The sequence below is a fragment of the Podarcis erhardii genome (genome assembly GCF_964252035.2).
Source record: "Podarcis erhardii genome assembly, chromosome: 4".
NCBI classification, from domain to species: Eukaryota; Metazoa; Chordata; class Lepidosauria; order Squamata; family Lacertidae; genus Podarcis; species Podarcis erhardii.
This window is the reverse complement of record NC_138508.1, coordinates 19,741,887-19,766,463: the sequence shown is the minus strand read 5'-3', so window position 1 is coordinate 19,766,463 and position 24,577 is coordinate 19,741,887. Positions and strand designations below refer to the sequence as shown.

The following is a 24,577-nucleotide window of genomic DNA, read 5'->3' as shown; positions in this document are numbered from 1 at the left end:
TCTCATCTGGATTTCCATTCATGTGGTGTTATAAAGTGTAAAGCGGTTACCAGACTTTATTTAGATGTTGTAAAAAGCCTCGTTTCTATTAAAGCATGTGTCTCTTTCTCTTTGAAGGGGTTCCTATTTTATCATCCTTTACTAACGCTGAGGTTCTTTGCTACCTTGCTTTCAAAATGCTTTATCATTTTTGACACATGCTTTCCGATCACTATGCGCAAGTCATTGTGTGTACAACTGGTTCTTTTAAGGTTCTTTTAAGGAGGAAGAGAGCTCCTTCTATATCTTGGAGAACTGAACTGTGCCAAAAGTATCTCCACTTTCCTCCTCCACCACCACCCATCTCTGTCAATTAGTAAGAAAAAGGAAACTATCAAGGAGTTTTGTTGTGCTTACCCTACTTTCAAGGGTGCCAAAGGGGTGTATATGAGCATCTTTTCTTATATTCTACAAAGCATGTCCTCAAATTGTGTCACTTTGCAGCCTTCCCAGGTGACTGCATTCCAACTGAAGCCCAAGGGAAACTTCTCCTATGGGGCTTTTTCACATCAGGAAGCATAGGCAGGTAGGGATGCTGCAGGGGGCTGCAGAAATGCTTATAGGAAAAAACAAAAACGAAAAACGCCAACTAGCGGTAGAGTGGTAGGGTTCTGCATTGCATGCAAAAGATCCCAGGTTCAATGCCCATCATCTCCAAGCAGGGCTGGTCAATATTTCCATCTTAAACCTTGGAGAGCTAGTTACAGATAGGTAGCCGTGTTGGTCTGCCATAGTCAAAACAAAAAAATTCCTTCCAGTAGCACCTTAAAGACCAACTAAGTCAGTTCTTGGTATGAGCTTTCGTGTGCATGCACACTTCTTCAGATAAGTGTGCATGCACACTTCTTCAGGTATCTGAAGAAGTGTGCATGCACACGAAAGCTCATACCAAGAACTGACTTAGTTGGTCTTTAAGGTGCTACTGGAAGGAATTTTTTTGTCTTGGAGAGCTAATATTGGACTATGCAGACAATACTGAGCAAGATGGACCAATGGTTTGATGCAGTAAGGCATCTTATGTTCTTATATGTTCATTGACCATCTGACGGCGATAAGGAAATCTCAGAATCCTACACCCAATGGGAATTCTTCTCAATATGCTTACCAATCTTGCCTGGCACCCAGGTTGTTGCCCTTATTTTCTCCCTAGCTTTTTCAGATCTTGTCATTTTAGTCCTAGTTGGTAGAGTCAGTACAGTGGTACCTCGGGTTAAGTACTTAATTCATTCCGGAGGTCTGTTCTTAACCTGAAACTGTTCTTAACCTGAAGCACCACTTTAGCTAATGGGGCCTCCTGCTGCTGCCTTGCCGCCGGAGCAAGATTTCTGTTCTCATCCTGAAGCAAAGTTCTTAACTCGAGGTACTATTTCTGGGTTAGCGGAGTCTGTAACCTGAAGCGTCTGTAACCCGAGGTACCACTGTAGTTTTAGCGCCTGCATTTGCTGGTTGTTTTATGCTCTTGCGATTTGCATTGTGTTCCATTGCTCTTTTTTGCATTTGGCTTCATGCCGGTTTGGTGTGAAGATTCATCGCATACACACTCCAGTTGTATTATGATGTTTTAAACTGATTTTATGAGACACCCAGAGAACTTATCTTATGGAAGAACCTTACAACGCCAACTTGTAAATAAGAATAATAAATAACACTGTACCAAGGGACCAAGTGGATAGATTCTGAACAATGCATGACTAAAGGAGGACAGGACAAGGCAGAGCCAGGCCATAAATAGCTAGCTTCCCCAGCCCTGCTTTGCTTTTCTTTGCATGCACACAAGTACACATGTTGGACAATTTCCATATCTGCTATTGGGTCCCCGGAGCACAGATTCACACAAAATGGCAACCAACCTTGCAGGATTTAACAGGATTTATTTGCATATGCAGGACAAAGGTACAGAGCAATAAGTTTGCAATCTGCACACCCAGTCAGGGTGCGCCCCCTTTTTATTCATTTGTAGAATACCACCTGATTTCTTGTAAAACCACCTGATTTCTGGGAAATCAAAAGTTATAGCAACTTCCTCTGTCCTTACATGGGCTTGCCCCCCCCCTTCCTTCCTTCCTTCCTGCAGTGGCCTCACCAGCCTCACCAAACCACGGCAATGTGCATTCCTGAGTCTGCTTATCTCTTTACAACCTTGAATAATAAACATTTGAGCCTGTTCCATCAATGCCAGCCTTGTTCTCCTGACGGATCTCTCCTCTCTAAGAAAGGCCTTTTGGGGGGGTTGCTATGCCCCCCCCCACAAACTTTTTTTGCAACTGTCAAGATGCAAAGTCACTCCCTGATAACCCATTATTTAGAGGTCAATCATAAAATCTGGACTGTGACAGAAAACTGGGAACTGGCTTTATATGAATGCAGCACTTTTTTTCTAAAAAAAAAAAAAAATATGTTTAGGGGTACTCTCGTTTTCCTACTCATCATCATCGTTTTTTATTTGTATGCCACCTTTCCACAGTTAAAAAATCAATGCTCAAGGTGGCTTGCAGCATAACAAGATTTACACAAGTCACAAACAATAAATAAATCACATCAAAAAAATACACAACCAAATGGGAAGCAATTTCCACATAAATCAAAATCTAAAACTAAGAATACAACATTAATATCACAGTTTAAAATGGCATAGGTCAAAAATAACAGCAATTTAAACAAAAAACCAAAACAAAACAGCGGCAGCGGCAGCAGCAGCAGTCCTTTATAGAGCCCATCAGGCCCCACCCTAGGCCAGGTGCTGAGTGACAGGACCGGGGCCCTCAGGCATTGAGCAGGGGAGTCCTCCTCATATAGAAATACTGCCCCTCAATGAGGCCAAACTTAGATTCACAAAATTTTCAGGGGTATGCGTACCCCTGCGTACCCCCAGGGGGAAAAAGCACTGTATGAATGTATAGGATGTAAGACTCTAGAAAGCCACACATCCCAAGGTGGAGTTGTGGTGAAAGGAACCACCCCGAGACTCGTGCATATAGGGTGGTATATAAATTCAATAACTAACAACAACAACAATAATAATAACATGCTTGATTCTCAGTGGCTTAACCCATACCCAGGGCTTCCAATAGCAAGTACAGGCCCCTGTGAAAAATCTTTTTCAGGCCACACAGCAAGGGCGGACCGGCTAAAAACATTCACATGAGAAATAATTAAAAAATGTGATCTCATTTTTATGTTAATAATAAAAATGATAATACCCATGCCTGTTGAGAATATTAATTTCCTAATGACCAAGGTCAATAATATAAGCACCCACATGATTTGTGTTGAATTAACTATACACTTTAAAAACATTAAACTTGTATGTATATTATCAATATTTGGGTTGCATGTTGAACGCAATGGGAGAAGGTTACAATCCTGCTCTTCAGTCATTCAGTCTTGAGAGCCAAGTTATCTCACAATGAATCCAATGAAATCCAAACTGCCAGATGAATAATTTGAAGAGTGCCATATAGTACCTCATCCAGGAATAAAGCTAATTCACAATAAACTTAATTTGCCCTTTGATTACCTAAACTGATTCATGCTGTCCAGATGACCACACAGATGGCCCAAAACACAAAATCCTCATTGGATATATATTAAAAAGCAAATTGTAAAAAAGAAAGGGGTAAAAAAACACACACCCAGCAATCCTTAATCCTTCTCATATTGCTGGCTCTTGAGGACAGCGAGGAAAGGTCATTACTCAGATGAAAAGAATGCCAGGATAGTGAATTTATATTTCATGCCCTCTTTAACAATTAAACTCCCCATTTTTAAAATACTCAACTAGCAAAATTCCCATTGTTATGTTGGCTGTGCATGGAGGAACATAAGAACATAGTTCAGTTGGTAGAGCATGAGAATCAGGGTTGTGGGTTTGAGTTCTGCGTTGGGCGACAGATCTAGATGTCCAGATGACCCTCGTGGTCTCTTCCAACTAAACAATTCTATGCTTTTATGATTCAGTGATAAGAGGAGCCCTGTTGGATCAGGCCAGTGGCTCATCTAGTCCATCATCCTGTTCTCACAGACGTCAACTACATGCCTACATGCCCACTTGTGATTTTCAGCAGCTGGCATTCAGGGACATACTGCCTCTGACAGAGGGCAATAGAACATAGCCATTGTGGCTCGTGTCAGGAGTGCGTGCAGGAACCGGGCCCTGTGACCAGTAGGGCTTCACAGGACTGGGGCCTTCCTAAATTTGTTCTGGAGAGGCAAGGCACAGCCGCACGGGTGAGGCTGCTTGGTAACTCACTGCACCTGGTGGCTAGAGCCGGGAAGGGATATAAGGTCAACATTTCCCTTTGGCTCTTTGCCACAGCAACACGTTTCCTGCCTTGCTGCATTTGGCTTCTTGCTTCCTGATCCTCCGACCTAGGCTTCTTGACTCCTTGCTTCTCGACCCTCGGACCCTTGACTTCGTGCTTCCTTGCTTCTCGACCCTCGGACCCTTGACTTCGTGCTTCCTTGCTTCCTGACCCTCGGATCCCTGGCTTCTGGACTCTTGTTCCTGCTCCCACCCCACCATCTTGCCCCTGGTCCTGGCGTCTTCAGCTGGGACTTCGATCATCCGTAGACTGGACCGTGACAGCTCGTAGACATAGCAGTAGTAAGCTCTCATTATCTCTGATGGACAAACTAGACAACATGTGAAATGTCTGGCTGCAGATGTCCTACCACAGAGCCACAGGCCTCTCCTGCTGCCACGTTTGACCCCAGGTTTGAGGGACTTCACAAAAGCTATCAAGAATACTTTGCTAATGACTGAGAGGTGGCATCCTAGCACTGCTAGAGACAGCGGCTGCCTCCTCTCCCCTCGTCTGTTCTCATTGAGAAACACAAAGAAAATGAATCCACATGGACTGTTTCACCTACAGCAACAAAGAGTGAGTCAAATTCAAGATCTAGTTCGGAGGCATCCTTGGTCTGTGTGTTTCTGCAGCATCCCAGCATCCATTTTGCAAGTTTCTTTTTAAAAAACCGTCTTGCCACATTCATGTCAGCATCATAATGTTGCAGTGTGCAGAAGGGTAGGAGGTAACCAGCCTGTAGCTTAGGCAATGAAGTGTGTCACGATCACCAAGGGGAAGGACAGTTCACGGAGGCTGTGCTGGCTGAGATTAAAAGACGGGTCTGAGTTTTGAATTCCCTCTGAAGAGGCTATCCAGTATTTGGCTGACTTTCCTTCTCTTTATTCTTCACATTCATGTCATTTCATTAAAATAATCTGGAGTGGAGGCTTGCGATGAATGGAAGAGCAAGCAAGGATGCTACCTTGCTGTTGCAAACAGAGCAGGATTTAGGTTTCATGAGGCCCTAAGCTACTGAAGGTAATGGGGCCCTTTATATGTGATATTTTAGGGAGCAGGCTAGCAGGCGGGGCCCATTACTTACAGCATAGGAGCCTACATAACACAAAACACTGTTGCTGTATGTAGGTTTTTTTATTTGTTTTTTACAGTGGTGCCTCGCAAGACGAAAATAATCCGTTCCGCGAGTCTCTTTGTCTAGCAGTTTTTTCGTCTTGCGAAGCATCCCTATTAGCGGCTTAGCGGCTTAGAAAAAGGGGGGGGCAAGGGAAAAAACTCGCAAGACGTTTTCGTCTTGCAAAGCAAGCCCATAGGGAAATTCGTCTTGCGAAGCGCCTCGAAAAACGGAAAACCCTTTCGTCTAGCGGGTTTTTCGTCTTGCGAGGCATTCGTCTTGCGGGGCACCACTGTATCTTATATTTTGGAAGTGTACATCCAGGTCTTTTATTTTCCTTTTAAAAAAATTTGGGCCCTAAGCTTGTTTGGCTTATATGTAAATCCAGCACTGGTTGCAAACCATTACAGTCGTACCTTGGATTTTGAATGCCTTATGAGTCGAACGTTTTGGCTCTTGAACGCCACAAACCTGGAAGTGAGTGTTCTGGTTTGCAAACGTTCTTTGGAACCTGAACGCCAAACGCGGCTTACACAGCTTCCAACTGGCTGCAGAATCTTCCTGCAGCTAATCGGAAGCTGCGCCTTGATTTTTGAACGTTTTGGAAGTCAAACAGATTCTGTTCAACTGTACTGGGAGTTGTGATCAGTACAAAAGAGGAGGAAATGTTACTGATCACAAATGAGAGAATATGGACTGGATGATCCCCAGGGTCCATTCCAGCTCTACAATTCTCTGATTCTATAAAGGTCAGGTAAGAATTAATGGAATGTTTCACTATGACATGTGTACCATTGGCAATTTACATTCCTCTTATTAACCTGTGTATTTTCCTCATACAGTTCAATTTGAATAAAAGTTTGTGTACATTTGATATTGAAATATCTCAGCAATTCTTATCCTGACCTTTATATTATTTCTAAATATAAATATTATTTCTAAATAATATCTCCCCTTGAAATAAAGGAACTAATGCCTTTGACATACAAACCTAGGCGATATATTGATGCACATTGCTAAGTCAAAATCATTATTGCTGTGTGTTTTCAAAACCGATTTTTATCCAGTATATTTAAAAAAGCACACAGCGCTAAAGCAGACAATAAAATTTGAGATTACCATGCAAAATGAGAAAAATCTAGATGGGGAGGAGGCAAGGGATGGGGCCACAGTCCCCCTGGGCGCATTCTGCGGACCTCCAGGTGTCCCCGGACCCCTAGTTGCGAACCATTGCTTTCGTTGCTTCCTGCATTGCAGAGGGCCCCTTCCGATTTTACAACATGATTCTAACCTTAGGACCTGTTGGCTTTGATGGGAACAATGTCAGGACTATTATGCTCCACTTAATTCGTTCCGGAGGTCCGTACCTAACCTGAAACTGTTCTGAACCTGAAGCACCACTTTTTCAGATCTTGTCATTTTAGTCCTAGTTGGTAGAGTCAGTACAGTGGTACCTTGGGTTAAGTACTTAATTCATTCCGGAGGTCTGTTCTTAACCTGAAACTGTTCTTAACCTGAAGCACCACTTTAGCTAATGGGGCCTCCTGCTGCTGCTGGAGACAATTTCTGTTCTCATCCTGAAGCAAAGCTCTTAACCCAAGGTACTATTTCTGGGTTAGCAGAGTCTGTAACCTGAAGTGTATGTAACACGAGGTACCACTGTATTGAAAACTATGGTGGGGGAGTTCAAGTAGGTGAGTTACCTGATAAAAATGGCTCTGATCCCTCTGCTCTCCTGGGCATATTTACAGCCACAACCTGTGCCCACATAGCAAACGATTAGAATGCAGTCCAGCATTCACAAAAGTGTGCCTGCCGAGTTTCAAGGACATTCCCAAAAAGCGTCGTTTCAAGCCAAAGGCAATGGGAGATATCTCAAGAGTCCCCTACCAGGTAGTTCAGAAATCACAGAATTAATAAAATAATAATATATTTTTTTTATTTATATCCCACCCTCCCCAGCCGAAGCCAGGCTCAGAGCGGCTAACAACAATAAAAGTAACACAGCATTCTAGAATCAATTCATTCTAAAATCAATTCAGAATCAAATTAATGGCAACCATTGGGCTAGAGTTCTGTGAGGATTACCAAAGGAGGGGGTCAGACTGTGCCTTGGCCCAAGGCCTGGTGGAACAGCTCTGTCTTGCAGGCCTTGCGGAAAGATGTCAAGTCCCGCAAGGCCCTAGTCTCTTGTGACAGAGCGTTCCACCAGATTGGAGCCATAGCCGAAAAAGCCCTGGCTTTGGTTGAAGCCAGCCTAACCTCCCTGTGGCCCAGGACCTCCAAGATGTTTTTGTAGAGTTGGAAGGGATCCTGGGGTAGAAGCGTTCTGAGGGGCGGCAGGTACCATTCCAAAGGGTGTGTGACAAAATGCCAATCCCCGATTGGTGGCACCCCTGGGGCATGTGCCGCTGGCCGCACACCCCCAGGACATGTGCCATGCCTCCAGGACATGCATCAAGCCCCCAGGATGCATGCTACCCCCTCCATAGGCAGTGCATCACACCTCATGGGATGTGCGCCACTCGCCCTGGCATACATGCCATGCCCCCTGGGATGAGCGCCGCTCCAGATACCGGAGCAGGTTGCTTCGCCTCTGCCCTGGGGCTCATCTAGTCCAACCCCCTGCAATACAGGAATGAAGATTTAGCTGTCCCCAAAGGGGATTGAACCTGCAACCTTGGCGTTATCAGCACCACACTCTAACCAACTGAGGTTGTCAACAAACTAGTTCTCAAATTCTCTCACCTGTCTGGGCTGAATGCATATTGAACTAAAGATACGCAAACCCCACCTCAAAGGCCAAAGAAAATCACCCCATAGTGTGAAGTTGGGGGGGGGGGAGGCACACCTAAAAGCCAATCAGGAACTTCCCCCAAAATTCCTATTCAGCCCTAGCAAAGGTGACAAGCAAAGCCCACACTGTAAAGGAAATGTATGCCTTTTGGAGCTATACGTTGTCTATCAAAGCATGGCTTCCCACGCTGTGCTTTGTTAAAGCAACATCCTTCCTACTGCCAAGGAGATAGATGGAGTATATTTAATGTTGCTAGCTCAAAAACAAAACAAACTACCCTCTGTGATGGAAGGAAGAACAGATGGAAGAGAGTTCGTATGACGATAGCTGGAATAAAAATACCCTCCACGTAGCCCAAATGGTCTAAGCAGAAGGTCTTCCAAATTTTACACAAGGCATCAGCAAGTCCTGTGTTTTTTGTTGTTGTTTTTCTAAAAAAGAAAAGTCAGCTTAATGAATAAGCCAGTTTATTTTTCCCTGACAGGAAGCCCATACAACTTGGACGTGGCGAGGAGGGAAAGATCACCCTGTAACCCTTTGTCCTTTCTCTTCATTCTGATGCTAACCCAAATTGAGGTGGTACCGCCTTGCTCAGTAACATTTTGCATGCTGTGCAAAGTGAATAAAATTCCAGAGAGCAGTATCAAGGCTTACCACATGCAGCTTGGGTTGACAGATGCTCCCAGGGATGAAAACAGAAAGGGAATACTCCCACCACATTGCATTACAGACACAAAGGGATGGGCAAATCAATGAATTTCATTTTATCCTTCTCCCAATGATGCATTCCATTCTGCACAATCCCATAGCAGTTTACAATGATTATACTTTTTTAAAAGTCCTCATGAAAATTCAACAACATTCTAGCCTGAATTTCACATAACATACATATTTTGATTTGTAATTTTGCTCTTTTGCAGTGATATTCTCCAATAGGATGCATTTTTTTCTATGTTACTTTCACTAATGTGTGCATTTATAGGCACACTTCACCACAGAATGAATAGAATAGATGCTATAGAAATGAATATCTGTACACATTACATGGCTTGGAGAACTGCACTGAAAATTCATAGAAGCACAAATTTCAAAAGATGGCTGGTTTTTGGCTTGCATATTGTTTCAGAAAGTGCAAATGGGTAAGTTTGCCTTTAAATGTGAACCGAGTCTAATTTCTCTGCCATCTCTGAATGCAGATGAAGTTAACTCCCATGGGAGCACTACTTGGTGGGAATATGAAGAGGAAAAAAAGGACAACAAAAAAAGCTATGTTGTGCTTTTACACTGTCAGAGTTGTTGTTTTTTCCCTTAACAGTAAAACATACAGATCACAATCAATTACCGGTAAGCACATCTACTGTAGATATACCTGAACATTCAGCATGATTTGTTTTGATCCTCTTGATTAGTAACCTCCATTATTTACGTAGCATGATCAACATGCATATAATGTTAAAGAAAAAAATAGAGCTCTGCCTCTAGAGGCATACAGATTAAGGCTGATATCCTGTGCCTTCTTCCCTGGGATTAAATCCCATTGAGCTCAATTGGATTTAGAGCTGAACAGATTGTGCTGCAAATGGTTTTATTCAACTGCATTTTGCTCAAGGTAGACCCATTGAAACAAATGACTCAACTTAATCAGGTTCGTTAAGTTCACTGGGTCTGATATGAACAAATGAGGCTACATAGGTTTTGTTTCGATTTCAGTTGCAGCTGAGGACTAAGAGGTTAAGACAAATCTTTAATGAGGCTTACAAAAGTTTTGAAACTTGCTGGTGATGTTTGTATTCCAGGAAACAGCTGGGTACATCTGTGTGCCATCTAGTTCATCTAATCTTAGATTACCTCTGCAATTAACACTATGCTCACATTAGTGGCTTAAATTTGCAGCAACATTCCGTCCCACACTGTGTTTCCAAGTCACATTCTCCCACCACTATCCACAATAGAGCAGGGGCAGAGATGTATTTGCCCAATTATTATTATTTTCCTGCGCAGAATTTGAAGTCAGTGAAGCTATCGCCTGTGCATGTGCCATCATCTACACATTCATGAAAGCCACCACAGTGGAATGACACCGTCCATTTCTCAAATTGCACAGAAGCTGGTTTGAGGGAAAACGCATGCTTCTCTAAAAGCAACAGGATACAGAATGATTGGGGAGAATGTCATGCAAACCTGGCTTAAAGAACCAGTGGTTGGGAGCACTGCAGTAAATGGCAATGTGAACACACCCCTAGACTGCAATGTTATGGAAACGTGGGTTCTATGGCTCAGGTCCTTAATGTACATGGAAAGATTTGCTTTCATTAAACATGGCTAGGCGAGTTGGTTTGAACATGGTGCTTATAACACCAAGGTTGCAGGTTTGATCCCTGTAAGGGACAGCCGCATAAATCTGAATTGTAGGGGGTTGGAGTCGATGATCTTCAGGGTCCCTTCCAATTCCATGATTCTATTATTCAAAGCTGTGTGTAGGTGTAGCAGGGAGCGCTTTTTATAAATGCTTCTCCTGTTTGCAAAAAGTACCCATCATTTTGATGATATGTATATATATTTACCAGGTCTGCAAACAGTGATGAAAGTATTCACTCATTCCCTGCCCTTCAACTCCCAGCATCCCTGATCATTGGCTATGCTGACTGGGACAGATTCTTATGCAAGGCAAATACTAAAAAAAATAATAAGAACTCTGCTGGATCAGACAAAAGGTCTATCTAGTCCAAAATTTTGTTTCCACCATGGCCAACCAGACCCCTATGGCAAGTCCACAGGCAGGACAAGAGTGCAAGAACCCTCTGGGTATCTTGGAGTAGAATTCCCTATGTATCCTCTCTAAAGTAAACTCCAGAGGGTTTTACTCTCACATATATGGGCATAGAAACTGAGCCGTGAATAGAGCTAGTCTGCTCTCTTTCGCTGAAACTGGTGTATTGTGTAAGCATCCAAGAACACTAAAAATGTACATAAAATCTGTAATTAGGGCATTATCCAATAACCATCAGTTGTGCTGGCATTTGTTTCTATACCATTATGAGGATTTGCATACCAGCCAAGAAAGAAACATTTGAAACCCAGACAATGTGAAAATTAATTTACAGTCAGCCTCTTGTTTAACATTCATGTCTTGGAATTAAAAGTTATGTTTATCTTGCCTTCAGATTTGGCTTTCAGATAGAGTTGAAACAACCTATTATCTTAAGCAGCGACCATGAACCTTGTGGTCTTCCAGATGTTGTTGGACTCCAACTCCTATCAGCCCCAGCCACGATGGTCCCCTGATCTAGCGATGAAAGCTAAAACCAGCAACATCAAGAAGGTTTCCCACCCCTGATCTAGAGACTCAGACTTCAATCCTCTTTAATTTATTTATTGATCCCATATACACAGCCTTTGTGCCAAAGCATGCAAGGCAGTTTGTAGTTTAAAGTACTGATTATAGATTACAACACGAATCGGGAAACCTTGAACCATCATTTATTATTGGTGTATGACTCCTATCATCCCTAATCATTGGCTTTTCTGCATAGGGCTTATGGAAGCTGGAAAGTGAAGATGCAAATCAGTAGAATAATGAGGATAATATATTTCTCCCATCTGGTACATTATCAACACACATGCTTGTTATGTCAACACTGTTTCCCCTTTGGCATGCTTCAAATGGTGTTCAAGGAATGCACATCTGTGTATACATGTACAACCATCCACTCAGCCATGTCAACAGAGTCTTTTATGTGTTTGTGTGTGTGTGTGTGTTTCATTGGTAACTTGTCAATCCCTAGTTTCAACAGTCTTGATAAGAAGTGTTCTCTTTGAGTGGGAGTCCACTGGGAAAGACTCAAGGGTTGTTTCTCTTTTTGTCCAAGCCACAGGACAGTTTAAAACAGGGAAACAAACCCCTCACAAATCACAGAACAATTACAGCTACAGGAACAGGGCCTCTTCTCCTCCAAATACCTGCCTCCAAAAGATGTGCATTAACCAGTCACCTAAAACCGGATGGGTCCAGACATAACTCAGGAAGGTAGCTCCACAATACATGGGTTCATCATTGAAAAAGACATTTCCAGGGCCCCACGCCACATAATTCACACTCAAGCGGGATCACTGGGAGGGCCCAATCTTACAGCATAAGAGTCAACTCCTAGGGGCTGTGGGGGCTTCGGCCCCCACAATAAAATATTTGATGGGGCCAAGCCCCCCCAACTTGATGGGCATTCCCATTCAAATCTTGTGTGCGCGCACTGTGTCATGCAATGAATTATGTGGGGCAGGCCTTACCTGGTCCCCCACAATATTTTATTCAAGTTGGGACTCCTGTCTTACAGTATTGGCTGTCTGACATGGAAGAAGGTGGTCGTCTTGCAAATATTTTGGTCCCAAGCTGTGTAGAGCTTTAAACATCAAGGTAAGCCCCTGGCATCTTGTCTGGGGGCGGCGGCGGGGGGGGGGGGGATGAAAAACAGTTTAGCTTTTTTATGATAGGATCCATATGCTCTCAGTCACTGCCCCTACCAGAATTCTTTCCACAGCACTCTGCACCACTTGCAATTCTGGACCATCTTTAAAGGGCAGCCTCATATAGAACCCATTACAGTAGTCCTGCTTGGAGGTGACCAGAGCATCAGTCATCATTGGTCAGGCTATCCCTATCCAGAAATGGCCACCAGCTGAACATGGGCATTCTCACCTGGGCCTGGAGAGACAGGAGCAGCTCCAAGCTATGCACCAGCTCCTTCAAGGGGGTGCAACTCCATGAAGGACAATGATCATGTCAACCCCCAAACACAGAAACCATTCACCCACAGCACTTGTGTCTTGTATGGATTCAACTTCAGTTGGTTGGCCTGCATCCAGCTTATTAACAATAGCCTGAACTGATCCTCTTCTGAACTGAACTGAAGTGGTCCTCTTCCACTCATGCCTTCCCCTCTTCACAAAATGTAAGACAGTCCTATAGAGTTACCTTCTTATGCCTAGACTTGGTATGGAGGGCATATCACCTTTCAGGTGTTGTTGGACCACAGATCCTATTGTCCCTCAGGTTCCCTACCCTTGGCTTACAACCAAAAATGCATTTTACAAAATACAAATGACAACTAATTGTTGGGGGGGGGGGATAAGCAAACTCAGGTACAAATTATTTTGTCCTGTTAAACAAGGACAGGCAGTGGACAGTGGACAGGCCATTTCCCCAGGTAGCAAATGACTGTTGGCCCCAGGCTTTTCATGCCAAAGAGCCAGATGGAATGACAGCTACTGTGGAACCAGTTGTAGGAATGAAAGAACCATATGGCTGTTAGTCCCAGCTAGACCAACATGGGGAGCCTTGCATTCTTTACTTTCCCTAGGAGACATCTAAGTGCAATAGGAGCTACTGGAGACAGTCCTGGAAAGGGTGAGTGACATGGTCTGATGAGATAGAGGCCGTCTCCCAATGATATCTAAGTCAGAGACACCAGAAATTGAAACTGTTATGTCATACATGCAAGACCATAAACAACCAAGTGTTGAATGGAAAGAAACTTAGATCTGCAACATGCGGCAGCTTTAAGGCTACTAGAGCAGAGCATTTTTGTCCAGCACAGTTTAATACTTACAAACTTACAAATTTGAGCAGCTAGGAGGGAGCAGCAGCTAGTGCAGTCCTACTTGCCTAACATCGATTGCCATTTTCTTGAGTCAAAACGTATTGCAATTATGTTTTGTATGGTTTCCCAGCAAAGTAGCTGCTCAGTCTTCTTGACTACAATTATCTCCTGTGTGAATACCAAGCTGCTCACAAAAGAAAAAGGCTTTAAAAGAAACTTACTGGACTGGCTCTTTGGACTAAGACATCAAATGGGCCTCTGTGGTATTCCTGCTCCTTCATAACTGGACACCATTGCTTTAATGCCGGAAAATATCAAGATATTGAAAGAAGACAGGCACCAATACAAATGGACACTAATTCATTTGCTAATGATCAACGTCAGCCATAAGGGGCAGCCACCAGCGGTTTTTCATGTCCGTTTGCGAAAGAAGAGAAGGAGCCTATTTAAATGTTTTAATTGTTGCGAGAGGAATGGATTTGCTTTTATCAGATCAATATTACTTTGACCAAAAATCAATTAAACTGACAAGGCTGCTCCTACTGAAGCAAAGAGGAAGCATAATTAAATTTCATCCTGGAGATTGTGTGTGGCAAAATAAGAGAAGGGGTGTGCAAAGGGGCAAACTCTTTAGCTGGTGGATGAATAACAGGGTTAGGATGGAGTCCTAAATTAAAACACTGGTGCTGTGCAATTTCAAAGAGAATGTTTTTGTGGATAGGGGAAGAACCCACAGCCTTAGGGTGGATCTTTCAATATTCTGCCACAAGTGGATAGTTGGATGCACACAACAGAGTGCATTGGCGGCTTTAAAAATATTCTATATACATAGAAACATGACTGAATGCCACAGACATAGAATCAGGCACCAGACCAGAGCCTAGCAAGACATTGGTGTTAGAGCTTCAGGCCTTGAAACTCTCCTTAAGATGCATTTTTTTTTTATTCATTGCTTTGTTTCATCAAAACATATTTACTGCCTGCCTGTAAATATAAAATGTTCACAGTGGATCAAAATTAAAGAGATTTTTAATATCATCATCATAATAAATATAAATAAAAAATAAGCAATAGTAGCTGGAAAATTTCTTTTTTTATTTCTTATTATAACTTTAATTGTGACCCATCTTGAACATTGTGTTGGAAAGATCATAAGAAGAGCCTGATGAAGATCATAAGAAGAGCCTGATCCTGGTCTCACCCAGTCGCCTTTGGGGAACCCATAAGTAGGACCCAAGCATAAGAACACTCTCACCTTCCTGTGGTTTCCAGCAATTGGTATGCAGAAGCATTACAGTCTCCAAGCATGGAGGCAAAGTGCAGCCATCATGGCTTATAGCCATTGAAAGCCTTGTCCTCCATGAATCTGTTCAATCCACTTTTAAAGCCATCCAAGTTGAGAGTGTGCCATAACTTAACTATTCGTGGAACTTAAATATGTTTTAATACTCTATTATGACAGCAAGTGGTTTTTTGTTTTGTTTTTAAAACACAACCTAATCTTAAAACTAAGGATTCATATGCCAGATTGAATGGTCACATGAGAAGGTTGTGGACTCTCCTTCTTGGAGGTTTTCAAGCAGAGGTTGGATGGCCATCTGTCATGGATGCTTTAGCTGAGATTCCTGCATTGCAGGGGGTCGGACTAGATGACTCTCGGGGGTCATCCACCCAACTCTATGATTCTTTGATTCTATGAACTAAAAAATACTCCCTGGAAAAGACCCTGATGTTGGGAAGGATTGAGGGCACAAGGAGAAGGGGACGACAGAGGACGAGATGGTTGGACAGTGTTCTCGAAGCTACCAGCATGAGTTTGACCAAACTGCGGGAGGTAGTGGAAGACAGGAGTGCCTGGCGTGCTCTGGTCCATGGGGTCACGAAGAGTCGGAAACGACTAAACAACTAAACAACATGATGAACTAAAATGAACAAGCAAATAGGCTGAGCAGCAAGTAGGCCGGTGGAGGGGGAGTGAGGTGAACATCTGCGAGATAGGGAATTTCAGTGGGTAAATAGTACTAGAGGAAAACATTAAATTGCCCTTTACTATGCATCTGGGATGGGAAATATGAAGCTCGCAAGATGTTGCTGGACTCCTTCCCATCAGTGACAACCCCCCTCAAACTGGGGGTGATGGGAAATATAAGGCCACTTCCACACCACACACCCACTTGAACAGTCATGGCTTCCACCCAAAAGCATCCTGGTAAGTGTAGTCTGTTAAGGGTGGTAAGAGTCGTTAGGAGACCCCATTACAGTGGCACCTCAGGTTAAGAACTTAATTTGTTCCGGAGGTCCGTTCTTAACCTGAAACCGCTCTTAACCTGAGATACCACTTTAGCTAATGGGGCCTCCCACTGCCACTGCGCTACCGCCGCAAAATTTCTGTTCTCTTCCTGAAGTAAAGTTCTTAACACGAGGTACTATTTCTGGGTTAGCGGAGTCTGTAACCTGAAGCATCTGTAACCTGAAGTGTCTGTAACCTAAGGTACCACTGTACACACCCAAGCTATGATTCTCAGAGTGGTTTAGCAATCAATTCCACTTCAGAGGGAACTCTGTAGATCTGAGAGGGGAATAGGAGCCTCCTGACAACTCTCTGCACCTTTGACAAGCTAAAGTTCCCAGAATTCTTTGGGGGAAGCCATGCCTTTTAAAGTGACATAAGAGTGCTGTAAAGGTAAACTGTGGATGTGATCAATAGTCCAGCAACATCTGAAAGGCATGGGTTCCCCATCTGTATCGTACACCATGGTCCCGATGGAGGCATTCCAAAGATGTTCAGAGTTCCAGTCACGCAACTCCCATGTCACAACTAGTTTGATCTACAGCCAAGGAGTTAAAGCAACAACACAAAGGGCATGGTTGTGCACACACACAAAAACAGATATTTTGTGACTTGCATGCATCATGCAAATGCAGTCTAACTATATGAATTATCCCTATTTATTCAAATGTGGTCATTTACATGCTTTTGCTTATTCTTATGCCTGCTTGTTCTGCATATTCCCCCCACTATGTTATTTATTCTACTTCCCATGGAAAGGGTAATAAGGGAAACAAGGAAGATGCAACTAGGTAACTGACTGTAAGCAAAGAAGGGGATACTGCAATATTTTTCCAAGTCAGCATTGGTAAGATCTTATCTGGATGTGAACAAGCAATCAGATCTTGACAGAATGAGATGATAGCTGGAAGGATGGCAAACATTAGGAGGACAAGCTGAACATGTGCAACAGGGGGTGGGGAGGCACAAACAATATTGTACATCAAATCCCTGAATGACAAGAAGTCTGGCAGAGTTAGTATTCCAGAATGTAGCACCAGCTAGCCTCTGTCCAACAGCATGTACTTGCTAGAGGTGTGCATGGATCCCAAGATCCAGGTTGTATCTGTACTTAAAAAAAAATAAATAAATTCTGATCTGTTTTGAGTCGCTCTGTCCTCTCCTCACTTCAGTCTGTAAAACAAAGTTATGTGGTGGAAGGGGTTTGCCTCTTGGTCTTTCCCCCCTTAATATAAGTAAGAGGGGCTGAACGATGTTTACTCTTGTTTCCATTTAAAAAAGCAAAAAAACCCCCAAAAAAACCCCTTTGTGGTTTCATGGTGGTCTTTAATTTGCAGTACACACTGTACTTCTTTGTGCCCATCAATAAGCCTTGTGCTGTGAGGCTGTCTAGAGTACTGCTTGTGCAGGCCTCAATTGAGTTCGTTCTTTCTCTCTCTCTCTTTTTCTCTCATTAAAGCAGAGTAACATACTTAAAAACAACAACACCTTAACTGAAGCTTGAAACATTTTTTTAAAAAAAATCCTCACTTAGTGCATTTTAACAAAACAACAACAACAATAGACAGATATACTGCTCAATATATAATATAATAACAACATAATAATATCTTTAAGTGACGCATAGCAAACCCAAATATCATGTTACAGCAATAAAAACATTAATACTAGTTACTAATAAATATATATAGATATCAGCTCCTTCTCTGGAGGACTCACTTCCTCCGTAAATACCTCTCAGCTTCCTTGCTTCCACACAGGACTGCATCCATCCACCTTGGCTTTCACACAGGGATCAAAAAAACCTCACAGATCACCCCAAAATCTCACAACAAAGAGGGCTCCTAGAACCTGCAGAAAGCATCCTAGTATTTCACCCTAGCCACCAAGGTGGATGGAGCTACCTTGGGCCACCCATAGCTATGTAACTTTCAATGCTCAATCGGCACACACCAAGGTCCAAGAGATAGCGAACTGGGTGGGTCATAGAATCAAAGTTGGAAGGGACCCAAAGGATTATCACGTCCAGCCCCCTGCAATGCAGGAATCAGTCTTCCAAGGTGTCCAAATGTTACAAAACATGACCTTCCTCCACACACCTCTCCAAACACACACAGTAATATCCACGTATCCATCTGGAGCAGGACGGGGAGGGGTTGCTAAATAATCCACCAAAGAAAACCGCTGTATGAAATCAAAGCGGCGACGTGCTGGTGACGATAATGAAGAGCTCTCCGAGCAAGAAGCAGACGGCCCAAGACCTTTCCCCATCCTGCGATGCTTCCAATCCCTTTGCCTGCAGCTCCTCTCACCCAAGTCTCCCAATGCAATAGTCGGCTCTCATTCTTTTGTCCTCCGGCTGCCTTGCTCACTGAGGCAAGTAATTAAGAGTGCCAAATAATAGAGCCAAGCTTCCAAATTAGCTTCCAATACAGTTGTCTCTTTGCCAGTGGCTAAAACAATGATAACAATGGGGGGAAATCCATATTCTCCCTTGCTAAACATAAATCGGAAGCAACAATTCATTGAGAACCAGCTGTAGCTTCCTTGGTAAAAAATATAATAGAATACTGATCTTTCTTGTGCAGTGTATTCTCCAGTCAATGTAATCAGTCCCTTGCATCCCATTCCCCTTCTACATAACCAGAAGCAACTCTTACATTGACAATTATTATTATTATTATTATTATTATTATTATTATTATTATTATTATTACTCACCCATCACTCTAAGATTCCAGGACAGGTTAGAACATTGAAACACAGTATTGAAAAACAGGTTAATTTATTATGACATCCCAACACCATTATTTTTCCCCTCCCAACCCCATCACTACCAACCAATAAAGCTGAGCAGATGCTGGAAAATCATAGAAGATGAACATGAGGGTCATCTTTTCCAACCCCCTTCTATGCAGGAATCTTTCCCCCAATGTGGGGCTTGAACCCACAACCCTGAGATTAAGGGTCTCATGCTCTACTGACTGAGCTAGGAAAGATTTCATTCTAAGTTAGCTGTTAGGAGTGAACAATCTTCTGAGGACCGCATGCCAACTGACGAGAGGCAGAAATGGTGGAATGACAAATGTAGATTTGGGGTGGTATTCCAACTAAGGTTTACTCACAGTAGACCCTCTGAATTAATGAACATGATCCATTAATTTCAATAAGTCTACTGTGAGTAAAACTTAGCTGAATACCACCCTTTGACTTCCTATAGTAAGACTAGTGTCTTCCTACACACACATCCCTCTCTGCCCTCCAGCAGGGAAGTGGGAAATAAAGAAACATGGCTACAAGTTATTTCATACTGTTAAATAATGATGTTCTATAATGGTGAGGTGAAGTAGTTATATCAGGAGGCACCTCAGAGGGAGGATAATCCAACTGATTCATTGGCTCCTGGTGAATGAGACTCATTCTTGCCTTTCCATCCATGACAGACAGACTGAAGAGCTGCTATTGGAGCAGTTCTGGGAAGGGTGGAGCCAAATGGATCTAGCTGAGCCAATGGATGAGGGTCATTTCCCTGGCATTCTTTATGATGTAATTAAGTGGAGTGGAAGCTACTGGGGGCCGTTCTAGCAGGCAGGGGGCAAATGGGTGATGGTTCCAGCCTTTCCCTATGAGTCAGCTGAAACAGCTGCTACTGTGGAGACAGGTCTGAGAATGGGGGAGCCAGAAGGCAGCTGATACCAGTAGGGAATTTTTTTTGGGAGGGTGTAATTTGCATTTAAAGGGGGACCTACCTAAATTGCATTCTCTGAAACAATACAAGAACCAAAACACATCCATTCTTCAAAATCCACACTTTGAAATTATTATTATTATTATTATTATTATTATTATTATTATTATTATTATTATCTGTATACTGCCCTTTACCCACAGGTCTCAGGGTGGATCACAAGAAAAAATCACAATATAAAACCACAAAATACAAAATCAAATAACAACCCAATAACCCCACGCCCTTCTGCTGCAGGGGTTTACAATTCAGTTCTCCAGATAAGTAATGTGTAAAACACCCCCCCCCCCAAAAAATGCCTTTACTTGGGTAGTTTGTGCAAATGAATACAAATAATATACAGAAATGCATTATATTAGGGGGAATTGCTTTGTAAAAATGTGCATGGTAAGCAAAACTGCACACACGTGCATATTAGGAGAAAACAGCACCCAAGTACTGATGAACTTTTAGGAGGACATTAAAAAATAGTAATATTCAGGCTGATGTGGAAATATGGAGAACTGAATGTAAGATTAGAAAAATGAGAAAATTAGAAAAACTGGCATTTGCTTGTCTCTACATTGCAGGTAGGCCAGTGAAGGGGGCCTTACTTCCTGCCTTTTCCATCTGAAGCACTCAGGTGGAAAGGCAGCTCCTGGAGACTCATCTTGCCTGACTTAGAGAATTGGAACATGTAGCTCAGTACTGTTTCCCATCAGACAGATTTCTTTCCTGGTAACCACAATGTTGTTCTTTAAATGTATATGTGACAAATTATACCAGGCATTTTCCGTATGCAAAGGGAGCGCTCTAGCATTGCATTGTGTTCCCTCTCTTGCCCTGCTGATCATTCCTGATTTATGGGGTTCCTTTTCCTTTTTCATCTACATGAATCTAGCATGCAATCTACATGGTGGACAGAGGATCTGAATACAGGCTCCTGATACGAGATTTCTGACGGTCTATTCACAGGTGCATAAGTGATCACTTGATATTGCTGTTGTTCAAACAGATATCACTGTGTATGAATTATCTAATTTCTGTAGCATGCAGAAGACTATTATTTTAAGGGTCCTTTCCCTCCTATTCCCCATCCCTTCTGCAGATGTGGATTTAAGGGAGCTCAACCACGCGCCCAAATGGTGTAGAATAGAAGGCGAGAGGCGGGGGATGCTGAATTTTGGCGGTGCACAGAGGGTGCCACTGAAATTTGAGACTCCCAGGTCCACGACTGCCTTCTGTTTGCAGATGAAAGGGAGGTGAGAACAGCATCAGCCATGCCTGCCTTTGCTCACTGTTAACCATTACAAGATCATTGTTGCAACAGGTCACACTATTCCTGTTCACAACTGCACCTGTTTATTGGCAGTAGCATTGAGAGAAAGATTCCTGTTAGCTTGTGGAATGCTCTAGAGATGTGCATTTTAATGAGTGTTTCGTTTCCAGAAAGCACCTAGCTACTTCATTTTAGCAAGGGGAAAAATATGTATGATGATTGCTCAGTTGAAACTGACTTGCACAGGCTAAAATTTTGAAAAAGGTTGAATCCTTCTGCAACACAGAAACTTCCCATAAAGTAGAAAATACAGTTTAACTTTACAGACATGAGAGGGGACCTTGTAAAGTTCTCATGCAGATATTTATTTATTTATTTATTTATTTATTTATTTATTTATTTATGTAGTAAGCTTGATCCCAGTAATTTGCAGGAAACTTATCAACTACCACAGTCGGAGAATTAGTGTACCATTACTCCGAATACACAGACAATAATGTTGTCCGGCTGTTACACGAGAGATGTTCTTCAAGGACCAAGGTAGTAGACTTATAGCATTCCTTCATCTCACAAGTGCTGAATAAATTAATATCCAAGCATGCCACAATTTATGTGACCACTTTTCACTTAATAAATTCCCTTCTGTACAGATTTGTTTTTATTTTTTTGGCAGGAGGGAGGAACTGCAATATTCAGAGAAATGCTGATTTTGAAAGATAGCTTTGTTGTGGTTCATGTATTGGTTCAGGAAGGAAAAATCAGTAAATACAAACTAAATCAATTACTCTCCCCATCTCTAGTCCCAACAAATGTAGCAGCATACAAAACTATTTTCAGGGGAACTATGCCAACTGTTTCACAAAACAGATGTGTTTCCTTTGACACAGCCATCATATGGAATATCATCTTGATGTTAGGAACTTTAAACAAGGACTTTGATGGTTGTCAATCAAGCCGTAACTCTCTTTCTTTGAGGGATTGGAAAATACCCATCCACTCTGGAGGTCCCTCGGGGACCACAATGACTGTATTTACCACGTCTGGCCGTGCTCGATTTAACAGTATAATTATTTTGCCTGCGTACGAAGCTGGTTTTATGTCCTTCCCACTTACACTCTCATCTTCCCTCCATTTGATTATATTTGTTTCACAGACAATCTGCTCCATGAAGCAAACACACATGACTGAGCACTACAGCATACTGAGATAAGGTAACATAGCCGGGAGGCAGCTGCAATATTCAACAGTTAGACCTACACACCAAACTCCACCCCCCCTCCCCAAGTTCTCTCTCAGGGGAATTCCTGCTGAAAATGCGGATAACATTGTGCCGAAGCAATCAAGGGCAGAACAGAGCTGGGAGACACTTGCATTAGGCAGTTTATCTTGGGGGGTATTTTCAAATGAGTACCTTTAAAACAACTGCACAAGCGAGCTCTCTGAGGTTCCTTAGGTAGCGAGACTAGTCTTTCTGTACAATAGAGAATGCATTTGTTCCTTCCACTCTACTACTTCCATATTGTTTTCCCCCCACTGGACTGCAAAGTACAGGAATGTAATACCCATTATAACTGGGGCACAGTGCTCTTTGCAGTCAAGTCAATCCGCTGGCTTCAACCTGCTGCAAATGGCAAAATGACTCTCTGGAAAGTGATAAACAAAGGCACTGGTCTAGGATGGCATCCTTTCATAGCCACTGGTTCTCTTGTGAAATGGACATTAAAATAAATCATCTTCAGTGTTTGATCAAAGGAAGGGTTTGTACCTGACCAATGAGGAGTCTGTCAGCAAATGGCAGAAAAGCCACCTCTATTGGTCTGTCACCCCCCCCCCCCGCAACTTTATTACCTGGGTTATGAAGGCGCCCTAAAGACGTTAAAGCAAAGATTATGGGATAATACACACAGTGACTTGCGATCTCGATCACATACAATCTGTAGTCTGCTGGCAGTAGGAGTACAATATGGGCATGTCTTTGAGTTAACACCTTACATTAAAAACCTGACAGTACTAAATTATCGAAGGTTATTCACCAAAGCCAGACTAAATGTCTTTCCTTCTGCAGTGTTGATTGGCAGGTTGAGAGGAGTTCCCTACCAGGACAGACTTTGCTCGTGTGCTCAAGACATCGATTCTATAAAACATATTTTGCTGCACTGTGCAAAATATGAGCAAGCCAGGGCTGAATTGATATTACCCTTGATGGTATCTTTCCCGGGAAAATCAGAGGCTCACTATGTCAGGTTCCTATTGGAAGACCGGACAAACGCTAGAACATTAGCAGTGGCGAAGTTTTTATTGGTGGTTGCAAGAACCAATGATCCCTATCTTTAAGTCTGAACAAAATGCTTGTTTAACCTGGAGGTAGGCTGTCTGAATTGTGCATTGCTTTGTAACGATTTGTTAGGTCTCTGGACCGTAATAAAGATTGATTGATTGATTGATTGATTGATTGATAAATCATCTATGTATCCATAAAGACACTAGCTGGCTGGGGCCCAATCCAGGCTGTTGGCACTAGAGTACAAAGTCCTGAACAGCTTGCGGCCTGGCACTGAGATCCATGACCACTTTGCACCACACTGGGAAGGAATTAACATTGGGCAGAGGTGTCACTCTGCCCTGCATCACCCTGCCTATGCAGAGTCCCTTGTTCCACTCAGAAAACCCAAAAACATACAGAACAGATCGAAACATTTTTTAAATCTGCAATATTAAAATCAGTTAAAACAAATTGCAATGAAAGCTATACAATGAAGGCGCCAAACATAGGAGCCCAACTTTTTTGCTCCTTCTTGACATCTTTCCGCCGGGCCTGCAAGACAGAGCTTTTCCACCAGGCCTTTGGCCAAGGCGCAGTCTGACCCCCTCTCTCCTTCTGCAATCCTCATAGCACTCTAGCCCAATGGTTGCCATTAATTTGATTTTGAATTGATTTTAGAATGAATTGATTTTAGAATGTATTTCAATTAATTGATTGTGATTTTATGTAAAAAATATATATATATATTTACTGTTGTTAGCTGCTCTGAGCCTGGCTGTGGCTGGGGAGGGTGGGATATAAATAGAAAATATTATTATTATTATAATTATTATAATTATTATTATTATTATTATTATTATTATTATTCCCTATAAAATGTTTAAGGAGGCTGGCCCTGCCCACCAACGTTGATGGGCATTGCCATTCAAATGGTGTGTGTGTAACAGGTCATGTGATCAATTATGTGGGGCGGGGCTTATCTGCCCCTCCCCATATTTTATTTAAGTTGGCATCCCTGGTGCCAGACATCCTTCTGTTGGTGTCTCCTGGGCTCACTCAAAAACTTCTGAAGGCAGTGATATGAGTAGTAGGGCCCACTCTGCTGATCTAAACACCAAAGAGGGAAGGAGATGGACTTCCATTTGTTGACGGCTTTAAACAGTAACGTGA

General features: G+C 42.7%; 1 protein-coding gene across 3 annotated transcripts in view; it reads right to left on the bottom strand.

The window, feature by feature from the left end:
• The window catches only part of CNTN5 (contactin 5), a 689,184-nt gene that overhangs the window by 502,642 nt on the left and 161,965 nt on the right, over positions 1 to 24,577 (bottom strand). The gene's annotated exons all lie outside the window — the stretch shown is intronic.